The sequence below is a fragment of the Chiroxiphia lanceolata genome, chromosome 2 (assembly GCF_009829145.1).
Source record: "Chiroxiphia lanceolata isolate bChiLan1 chromosome 2, bChiLan1.pri, whole genome shotgun sequence".
Lineage (NCBI taxonomy): Eukaryota > Metazoa > Chordata > Aves > Passeriformes > Pipridae > Chiroxiphia > Chiroxiphia lanceolata.
Window position 1 is genome coordinate 29,807,428 of NC_045638.1, and position 7,743 is coordinate 29,815,170.

A 7,743-nucleotide genomic window follows, 5' to 3' on the forward strand; every position below is an offset into this window, starting at 1 on the left:
TGCACCACGGGCTGCAGGGGCCTCAGCTCCAGCGCCTGGAGCACCTCCTGCCCCTCCTTTAGCACTGACCTTGGTGTCTACCTTGTTGTTCCCATGTTCTCACTCTGCTTTTCCCTGGCTGGAATTTCTTTCTGCACCACAACCTTCTGTTCTTAAATATGTTATCACGGAGGTGTTATTATTGCTCCTAATTGGCTCGGCTTTGGCCAGCAGCAGGAAGTCTGTCCTGGAGTCAGCTGGCATTGGCTCCACCAGACAGGGGAAGCTTCTAGCAGCTTCTAACAGAAGCCACCCCTGTAGCTCCCCCACCCCCGCTACCAAAACCCAGCCACAGAAACCCACTACAGCATTCTTAAAACTTTACTAAGGATCATGTAGCATCTTGGTTAATAAACCAATATACGACTAGATACAATACTAGGCTAAGTACAATATTAGGTTGAAAGATTCATCTATAGGTCAACTCCAACTCAGGGATACCCCCAGCATTACAACCTATCTGTGTTGAGATTGTTATTGTCTTAGGCAGCTCAGCAGTCATTCCAGTTATTTTGCTCATATGACAACATCATGGTTATGTTTGTGTTTAAAAGGTTTTTTTCCTTTAATTAAAGTTAAGCATGTGATGATGTTATTCTACAATATGATTCAAACTATCCTGAGATACTTATGCCTCATAAATAACAGACACACATATTCTAACTAATGTTAGATTAGAAATACAAATAAGTAAGCATATTAAATGATGGGGGGGGAGACAAAGGAAAAAAAACCCAAGCAACACAATGGAACAATAAAATTAAAATTATTCTTGTAGTGTTCAGAAAGAGGTTAAATATACTAATATACCTGCTCTCCAAATGATACTGCAAACACTTTCAAATGGGAAGGAATAGAAAGGACAAAAGGAGTGCAAGGTGTTAGATACTAATACTTAGATTACCAATAATTCAACATTTTCATAGAAGTTCTCCTGTTGACCATTAGAGATATGTAATTTGAGTTAGAAAAAGAGAGATGCATATGCTCTTCAAAAATGTTGCCAAACTACTGACAAAATTAATACACCTGTGTGAAAGAACAATAATTGCAAGCCAGTTTCTCAGCACTGTGACAGGTCACCAAGCTACTTTTTTTTCAGAACTGTCTTTTAGACATTGCTGTTTCATTTAGTAGAATTTTTTTCTATCTGTTATGGTTGCAAACAAAATATTTGTGATGTGAAAAGGGTATTAAATGGAGGTGTCCTCTTTCCAGACATAATGCCGAGTGAGATCCACTCATCAGAGAAGGCTATTAACCTTTATACCTAGATTCTCACTTGTCAATATCCTTAACATTCATTTCAATGATCATTTTATCAGAAAAATCTGATTCTTTTAGTCCCTCATTCCAGACCATCAGTCACATCTGCTGAAACATCTAGCTTTCTTGATGGCCTTCTAAATGCAATATGTTGTAAACATAATGATCTTAAATATATGAAACTGTGGAAGAGTATAATTTAAAAGAAACAAAATAATGAGATAAATAGCAGTGCTTCTATTTTTGCTTGATACTGATATTACTGTTTATATTGCTATGAAGCATTTTCATATATGATTACTCAAAATCTTCTTCAGTTAATGGATTCTGCCACTGAAGTTGTAGTTTGTCATTTTATAATGCCATACAACTCAAAATCTTCCTCACACACATAAGTCCCTGTAACTTGGAAATAAGTATATGTTTTATTCCTAAACATACAACTAACTTGTACTGTGTGAAAATAATGCTATTCTTTCTTAATGTGTTTAGTCACATCTTTTGCTGTGGTATTTCTTCAGTGTCTGAGCTTGTTTCTACTTTAGCTGCAAGTTTCTCAGTAATTTCAGTGTCTTTTCTGACATACTTTTTTCAATCCTATAACTCCTTAACCTTTCACAATTCATAGGATTGAATTCTGGTTGTTGTGACTTAAGAAAAGGGATTTAATTACAGATTAATTTAATTACAGATCTAAATACAGATGACTATGCATAGTCTGGTTTCCTAGTTTAGTTCCTGGAAAGCTGGATCTCAATTTGATTGATCATGCATATATTTCTAAAGCCATTTAAATAGTATGTGGTAACCATGGTAGATGATTCATGACCTAGGTATATAATACAATGATTTAAAAACTGCTGCTTTAAAAACTGCTGCTCTTCTGTTGCTCAGTTCTGGGTCCCTCACTACGAGGAAGGCATTGAGGTGATGAAGCCAGTCCAAAAAAGGGCAATGGAGCTGATAAAGGGTCTGTAGCATAAGTCTTATGAGAAGTGATTGAGGAAGCTGGGGTTGTTTGGCCTTGAGAAAAGGAGGCTCAGAGGAGACTGTATCACTCTCTAAAACTGCCTGAAAGGAGGTTGTAGCCGAGTGGGGGTCTGTCTCTTCTCCCAGGCGACCAGCAAGAGGATGAGAGGACATAACCTCTAGCTGCACTAGGGAAGGTTCAGGCTGAACATTAGGACGAATTTCTTCACAGAAATGGTTGTCAAATGCTGGAACAGGAGTTGAGTGGTTGAGTCACCATCCCTGGAGGTATTTAAAAGCCATGTGGGTGGAGCACTTGGGTATATGGTTTAGTGGTGGACTTGGCAGTTCTGGGTTAATGGTAGAACTCAATGATCTTTTCCAACCTGAATGATTGGAATTCTTTGATTCTATGCCAGGAAGGATAGGCAAGGGTATCACAAATAGCACTCACATTTAGGCAACTGAAATTGGTACCTGTTTGACTTGAGCATTGGAGTCATAAAGCAGTTCAACTGATGAGGTGAGAAAAACCCTTTCAGTCCTGCTGGCTGTATTGACCAGCTCTCCACTGACTACGGTGGATGCTTAAGATTCTTAGTGCATATAATCACTGCTACACTCCTAATAGACATAGGCAAGCTGAATCTTACCTGTGCTGTCCATTTCTTTTTTCTCCAGATATTTTTTTACATAACCTTTTCCAACTCAGCAAATAATCTTTTAGTTCTATTTTTCTCAAATTCATTTATCATAAACTTAAATACTGATTTTCTTTTTGTGTCCATCTATTTTCCTTTCCTCCTAGTTTTCTGTTGTTTATATCTTTCCCACACTAATTGCCATGGTTGTGATCCATTTGCTCCAAGTTAATTGTTTGCAGCGTAAATACCAATTCTAGAGATCCAGGTTTACCTCCCTTTATAGTCAGTGTAGGAAGACAGGCATTTTTAGAAAGAGATTATGCATTGCTTTATCTAGTAACTAAGATGAAAACAAATATGCTCCCAAGTGCCTATTTTATTCCACTGAAAATTTCTGTTTAGAAAAACTCTTTGTGAATAAAACGTGAGAGTGCAAGTTGAACAAGTTTTGGAAAGTTAGGGATTTTCCCTGTTTTATCAATAGTATTTAGTGCTCAAACTACAGATGAACTATCTATTTCTAATTTAATGCCAATTATCTAGTAGCACATCCACTCATATTTTACTTTTATACGTATAGCCACAATGCTTGACTTACTAACCTCATGTGTGTTTCAAAACACTTAATTAAAAAAAAAAAATGAAAGAAAGACCCCTTGCGTGTAGTTTGTGTGTATTTTGCTGTTTGTTTTGGCATGCTGAAGAATAGAAGAGCCCAGGGAAAGCTCACTCATCTTTTGCAAACTTACCACTTAGCTGCCAATATTTGATCTCCAGTCTTACATCTTGTTTATTCTGCTTGTAGTAAATTATCATTATGGCATTTTGCCTTTTGAACAGACTTCATTGATATAAAAATGTGCTTTCATTTGGCCAAGTGAAAAATATGTAATGTCTTGTAACAATGTTTCCAGTGAGAGTTCTTTTAGGACCCTTTTTAAAAATAATGAGATGGACATAACTCTAAACAAATGAATATTCAGCAGTGCAGCCATTGTCAGTCCAAAATAGCTTGCAAGTTAATAAGAATGAAAAACAATTCTTGATCAGCTTTTGATTACGATTTTTGAAGTGATCCAAGCAACTCATACAAGACCAGACTTGTAATTTGGTTACTGGACTACAGATCAGCACACATCCTTGTGGCAAATCCCAGCTAATGTAGTGAGTAGATTTAACTATTTAACTATTTTCTATGTAAGAAACATAGAAATTCATAAAATTTCTGTGTGGAAGGAAGAAATTATAAGAATGCATTAAACAATGAAAAATTTCAATACAATTAGAAAGACATATCAGTAATTCCTCTTTACTTCTATGTAATGTAGAGTTGAGAATTTAACAGACAGTGTGAAAAAAAAAAAAAGGCCCCAAATCTATTTTAGGTTATTTTAATATATATTGCAATTTGTAGTGATGCCTTACTCTATCTCTAGAATGCACAGTTAGCGTATGTCAAGGAATATATTATTTAGTTTTTAAAAAGATATATTAATTCAATGTAATAATTCAATATTCTTTCAGGTTCTATTACTTTAAGGAGACTTTTACAGAGGTTTGAACTTGACCACCATTCAGGCTGATTGTCACAATCTCTGTTTAAAATACAAGCAGTGAACTCTAATATTACATAATCTGGAGGTATCCCCCAAAATAAGGGAAGAAAATTTCTCTTTTTTTTCTCTTGCCCTTAGTGACCTCATGCTCCAGACTTTCTCATCTCCTTGGAATGCACAATGGAGTGGGAAGGTTATGACAGGTGCTGACAGGACCATCACTCCAATCCCAAAAGAACGTAGTGATCCTGTCCATACTATACCAAAGGGTAGGGCTGAAGGTGTCAATTCAATGCAATAATAAGTACTTTGGAGAGAGCATACCTCTAATTGTCATGGCCTGTTTACAGAGAGCTGTAATGATTATAGAGAAAAATTTAAAAAAATCAATAAAGCCCAAAAGCAAACACAAAAGCCGCCCATTCTTAAGGAACAAAAGTCCCATACTTATTTAGAATTACCTGTGTGTGTACCTCTATGCAATTTGTGATTAGGCATCACTGATCTACAGATAAATTATAAGGATAGCAGGAAGGTCTGATTCTAGTAGGTTAATATCAAATAAATTACATGAATTTAAATTCATGCTTTAGGGTTTTGGACAATATCTGCCTGTCAGCAGTTACTTATGTATTTGTATGGAGAGCAAATAATTTTATATTTTCTACATGTGAGATCAGAGTGTGTATGTTCTTTTCAACCATCTGGCACCAACTGACCATGGGGTGACCATTTGATCCATGTGGTAGAGTAGCTGAGCAAGTATATGAACCCTTGGGGGCCAATACTGTCTAACATCTTAATTAATAACCAGGGTGATGGGCCAGAGCGCACCCTTAGCAAATTTGCTGACGATACAAAACTGGGAAGAGTGCTTCATACACCAAATGACTGTTTCGTCAGAGGCCCCTCAAAAGGCTGGAGAACTGGACTGACAGGAATCTCCTGAAGTTCAACAAAAGAAAATGACTAGTCTTGCTTCTGGGGAGGAGTAACCCCAGGCATCAGTACCTGCTGGGGCCTGACTGGCTGGAAAGCAGCTCTTCAGAAAAAAAACCAGCAGTGTTCCCTTCTGGCAAGGAAGGCCAGCTGCCTCCTGGGCTGGAAAAGCATCACCTGAAGGTTGAAGGAAGAGATCCTTTTTCTCTTCTGAGCCTTGGTGAGTTATACCTGGAGTTATGGGTCAAGGTCTGGTCTTTGCACTACAAGAGAGACATGGACATGCCAGAGCCTGTCCAGCAAAGTACTATGAAGATAATTAAGGGACTGGAGAATTTCTCCCTGAGAGATGGACTGTTCAGCCTGGAGAAGTGGTGGATCAGGGGCATCTTATACATGTATGTAAATACCTGGTGGGGGTATAAAGACAACGGAGCCAGGATCTTCTCAGTGGTGCTCAGTAACAAAGGGTGATATGCACAAACTGTAATTTTGGAATTTCCACCTGAACATAAGGAAAAGCTTTTTTAACTATGAAGATGGTCAAAGACTAAAACAGATTGCTCAGCAAAGTTGTAGTCTTCATCCTTGGAGATATTCTAAACTAAACTGAGCATCACCCTGAGCAACCTGCTATAGCTTGAGCAGGTGGCTTGGACTAGATGATCTCCAGAGATGCCTTCTAAACTCAGCCATTTTTTGATTCTGTATGACTAATAGTAAATTTTAATGATAAAACTGTTATATCTTTTAGTGCTCATTATTATTGTCCTAACCACAGAGAAAAAGAAATATAGAAAGCAACATAAACTGTATTTCTTTATCTGAAATACAAGGTGTTTCTTTTGAATTTTTTATGTGGAAACTTCCAGTCAGCACAAAGAGAATCTTGTCTGGGAGATTTCTTAAATAATGACTGTAACAAAAATAATTGTAATGAGCCTGTTTGGGATAGAATTTTTTTTCTTCACACTAACTTGAATGGCGCTGTGTTTTGAGGGTTTTTTCGGTTTTTTGCTTGGTGTTTGTTTTTTTTTTTTTTTGTGATAGAACAATGGTGAAATCACTTCAGTGTTTTAGTTTCACTAATTAGGCTGTCTTTATCTCAACCCACATGCTTTTCTTGGTTTTGTCTTCCAATTCCCTCCCCCATTCTGATGAGGGAAAGTGAGAGAGCAACTGATAGGGACTTACCTGTCAGCTGGGTCAACCCACCACTGCAATCATGTAGACCATTTAGATCAAATACAGATATGAGCTCACATAATAATAAAACAAGAACTGAGGCTAAAAACAACTATCGTAAACACATTAACTTTTGAAATTCTGTTATATTAAGCAAAGACAGAAATACCATAGAGATTTCATTAAATGTGGAGCTGTATTTTGTATCTGCTAGAGCAAGATTAGTGATATAATGACTCTCAATCACCAAGATTATTTAGGTATCATTCACAAAATTACAGCAGTTCCAGACTTGTGCTGTTTGAATATCTTACGATAGTATTCTATTTAATTGACTGCACGCAACCTAAAAGTGGCAGTTTTGCAAAATTACTTTTTATTTCAAACTTAATTCAGATTTACATTTGCATCTGAGAGACCACAGAGCTATGAGCAAAAGGGCAGTCAGCATGGCTTGAGAAAAATTGCAGGAGACAATCTTGCTTCTATCATCTGAGTTTTGCTGCTATGCCTAACACTCATGGGGCAAAAAAATTCATTAAATAGGCATGGAACTTACATATTACTTAGCACGAGCAGTCTGTTTGTTATGTAAGACTGATTTGTTTCTTTTGATCATCCCATGCCTTCTCTCCTTGCATCCTCTTAAACCACCTATTCCCTAAATCGGTGTGCAGCTCGACTGTCTGTTCCTTTGTTTGTCTTCACCTGGTGCCTGAAGTCAAAGAACTGAGTTGTACTTTTCAATTACTGACAATTGCAAGTGAGAAGCAAGGCATATTAGTCCATCGGTTTAGGACAAAGCTGGCTTTGCAAAGTGCGTTTCAGATCAAGTATCCTGCTGCAGCATTTTCTCTTTTTGAAATTTATACCAACAGTAAGACTATTTGAATGTAAGAATATTCATTCATGCAAAGTACATTGTTGTTGTATATAGGCCAGATACCAGTGCAGAATACTCTGTTTTATTGAAAGGCAGGAGCCGATGCCACCTTTCTAGCCACTGCTAGAAATGAAGACAAAGGTCTCATTTTCAGAAATGACAGAACTTTTCTAACCAGATGCAGCTGGAGCAGCACTGATTTCCCAGAGGCTACTTAGCATCCTGTATTTGATATTCTAGCCACATTTTTGAAAATTTGGGC